Genomic DNA, 4,190 nt, shown 5'->3' with positions numbered 1-4,190 from the left:
GTAAAAAAAAAACATGTTTTTTCAATATTTTTTACTGTTAGTAAAACAGTACCTTCTACTCCCTCTGCTGGCTTTCAAGGGAAGTTTAACTTTAAAAAGATTTACATATTTGTATAATAATCTAATATAAGAAAGCAGAAGCAATTAGAAACACTTTAAATGTTATATAATTACTTTAACTATAATAATAATTTAAGAAAAATAAGCATATTTATATTCATTTAAATTAAAAATTATACTTTGGTGTTATAAGAAGTGAATGTTGAAAGAATATTAACATAAATTCATAGTAGTCAAACCAGTTCTGAGGTAGGCACAAGAAAAGACAAAAAGATCAGTGTAAAGAGTAGAACATCCAAGAGTGATGTCAGAGAAATGGCGCCGTAAGGAGTGATACTGATAAATCTCCCCCAAAATTCAACAAGATCTTCAACCAGAGACAGAAAAATCGATGCTTGGAGCCTCCAGAAGTTCTACACTAAACATGAAGAGCCTGCAAATGCTAATGAGCCTTGACTGCCAATGAGACTGATGCCCAATATATGACATTGGCATAGAGACTTACCAACTGCAAACCTCTACCTAAGCATGCCACAGGGGCAGAACCCGGGGTACAGAGTCAACAACCAGGAAGAGGGAGAGAAAAGAAAAAGCAAGAAGATAACCTCTCAAAATCAAGAATAATCCACAGACTTTATAACCTATTCCATTTTATTATATTTGTTCATTTGTTTCTCTTATCTTCTTGTCTTGATTATTTTCTTCCTCTTCCAATTTGGTCATTTAATTCTCTGCCAGTCTTACTCTCTCCTCTCCTTGAACTACACTACACATAAGTGTTACATCTCCCATTATCTTTTCTTTCTTCTTCCTTTCTTTCTATGAGGGTTGCACTCCAAAACCCTTAACTCCCTTTCTCTCTCTCTCTCTCTCTCCTTTTATTCTTTTTTCTTCTTTTTGTGTTTTCCTCTTTCTTTTTTTTTTCTCCCTCTATATTAGTTTCTTCTTTTCTCCTTTACTTTTCCTCTCATTCAATCCTCAATCACAAACAAATTATTTTATCTGGGACTGAAATTTTTCTTAGTGGCACTTTGGGGGTTTTATACTTTGCTTTTTAAATCATTAGCAGTGCCCCCTACCCTGGCTCTCCATTTTATCTAGTTCTTGCTCCACTAAATACAGTAGTAATTTTTTAATTTTTCCCCCTTTTTCCTGTTTCCCTCTTATTCCTCTCATCATATCTCTTAGTCAACCATCATCTAAAAGCAAATTATTTTATTCTTGACACAAATTTTTTCCTTTATTGCATTTTGTGGGTCCATACCTTCTTTTTTGCCGCTTTATCACTTCTCCCCAACTCAGTCCCTCCATTATAGGTAGTTTTTGATCTATTTAGCACAATATAATTCACAGTTCACCACAAGATTTTCTCAAGAAGGAGGGGAGAGGAGAGGAGGAGGGAAAAAAGGGGGGAATAAATTTTTTACTCTTTTTTATTTTTATTATTTAACTTTTTATTCTTTATTAATTCTTAATGCTATCAACAACACCCCCCTCAGATGCTATTAAGGAAAATGAAATCAAATATCATGGATACAAAAGACAGAGAGGTAGCACAGATAGATGAGGAAAAATCTATGAAGAAAAAAACTAAATATATTGGAAACCTTGGAGCTAAATGACAGAGAATTTAAAATAGAAATCCTAAAAATACTCAAAGATATACAAGAAAACACAGAAAGGCAATTTAGGGAGCTCAGAAAACAACTCAATGAACACAAAGAATATATTAGCAAGGAAATTGAAATTATAAAAACAAATCAAACAGAGATGAAAAACTCAATTCACAAGCTAAAAAAGGAGGTAACAAGCTTAGCTAATAGAACAGGCCAGATAGAAGGTAGGATTAGTGAAATAGAAGACAAGCAACTTGAGGCACAACAGAGAGAAGAAGAAAGAGACTCAAAAATTTTAAAAAATGAGAAAGCCTTACAGGAATTGTCTGACTCCATCAAAAAGAATAACATAAGAATAATAGATATATCAGAGGGAGAAGAGAGAGAAAATGGAATGGAGAACATATTCAAACAAATTATAGATGAGAACTTCCCAAGCCTGTGGAAAGAACTAAAGCCTGATATTCAAGAAGCAAACAGAACACCGAGTTTTCTTAACCCCAACAAACCCACTCCAAGGCACATCATAATAAAGATGACACAAACCAACGACAAAGAAAAAATTCTCAAGGCAGCCAGGGAAAAGAAGAATACAACATATAAAGGAAGGCCCATTAGATTATCATCCTATTTCTCAGAAGAAACTCTACAAGCTAGAAGAGAGTGGACCCCAATATTTAAAGCCCTGAAAGAGAGAAACTTTCAGCCAAGAATACTATACCCATCAAAGCTATGTTTCAAGTACAAAGGAGATATAAAAACATTCACAAATATAGAAAAGATGAGGGAATTTATCATCAGAAAGCCCCCACTCCAGGAAATACTAAAGGGAGTTTTCCAACCAGATTCAAAGAACAAAACAAAACAAAACCACAAGTAACAGCTCCACCAAGAACACAATAAAACTAAATTTATACTGTGACAACAAAAGAAAAAAAGGGGGGGAGAGGGTGGAGATTAACAGTAGCAAAGAACAATGAAGCGCAGAAACACTCATAAGATAGGGTACTACAATGAATATGGTAGGTACCCTTTTCATTACTTAATGATAACCACCCTTGAAAAAACCACCACAAAAACACATGACTTAAATAAGGTAGCAACAAAGGAAAGATGTATGAAATACAACCAAACAAAAAAAAGATAGAAAAACGAAAGAGAAAAATCAAACAAGACACAAAACTAACAGAAAGCAATGTATAAAATGGCAATAGGGAACTCACAAGTGTCAATAATTACACTAAATGTAAACAAATTAAACTCACCAATAAAAAGGCACAGAGTAGCAGAATAGATTAAAAAAGAAAATCCAACTGTATGCTGCCTACAAGAAACTCATCTAAGCAACAAAGATAAAAACAAATTCAAAGTGAAAGGCTGGAAAACAATATTTCAAGCAAATAATATAAAAAAAAAAGCAGGCGTAGCAATACTCATATCTGATAATGCTGACTACAAGACAGCAAAAGTACTCAAAGACAAATATGGTCACTTCATAATGATTAAGGGGATGCTGAATCAGGAAGACATAACAATTCTTAATATATATGCACCAAACCAAGGAGCACCAAAATATATACTTATTGACCTTAAAGCAAAAACTGACAAAAATATAATCAGCCTGACCAGGCAGTGGCACAGTGAATAGAGCATCAAACTGGGATGCAAAGGACCCAGGTTCGAGACCCCAAGGTTGCCAGCTTGAGCATGAGCTCGCCTGGTTTGAGCAAAAGCTCACAAGCTTCAACCCAAGGTTGCTGGCTCGAGCAAGGAGTTACTCAGTCTGCTGAAGACCCACAGTCAAGGCACATATGAGAAAGCAATCAATGAACAACTAAGATGTCGCAATGCACAACAAAAACCGAATGATTAATGCTTCTCATCTCTCCATTCCTGTCTGTCTATCCCTGTCTATCCCTCTCTCTCTAACTCTCTCTCTGTCTCTGTTAAAAAATATATATATATACAATCATACTTGGAGACCTCAATACACCGCTGACAGCTCTAGTTCGGTCATGCAAACAGAGAATCAATAAAGATATATTGGCCTTAAACAAAACACTAGAGCACCTGGATATGATAGACATCTACAGGACATTTCATCCCAAAGTGACTGAGTATACATTTTTCTCCAGTGTACATGGATCATTCTCAAGAATTGACCATATGTTGGGCCACAAAAACAACATCAGCAAATTCAGAAAAATCAAAGTTGTACCAAGCATATTTTCTGATCATAAAGCCTTGAAACTAGAATTCAACTGCAAAAAAGAGGAAAAAAATCCCACAAAAATGTGGAAACTAAACAACATACTTTTAAAAAATGAATGGGTTAAAGAAGAAATAAGTGCAGAGATCAAAAGATATATACAGACTAATGAAAATGACAATATGACATATCAGAATCTATGGGATGTAGCAAAAGCAGTGATAAGAGGGAAGTCCATATCACTTCAGGCATATATGAACAAACAAGAGAGAGCCCAAGTGAACCACTTAACTTCACACCTTAAG

The sequence above is a fragment of the Saccopteryx bilineata genome, chromosome 2 (genome assembly GCF_036850765.1).
Source record: "Saccopteryx bilineata isolate mSacBil1 chromosome 2, mSacBil1_pri_phased_curated, whole genome shotgun sequence".
NCBI lineage: Eukaryota > Metazoa > Chordata > Mammalia > Chiroptera > Emballonuridae > Saccopteryx > Saccopteryx bilineata.
This window is presented reverse-complemented; position numbering follows the sequence as displayed.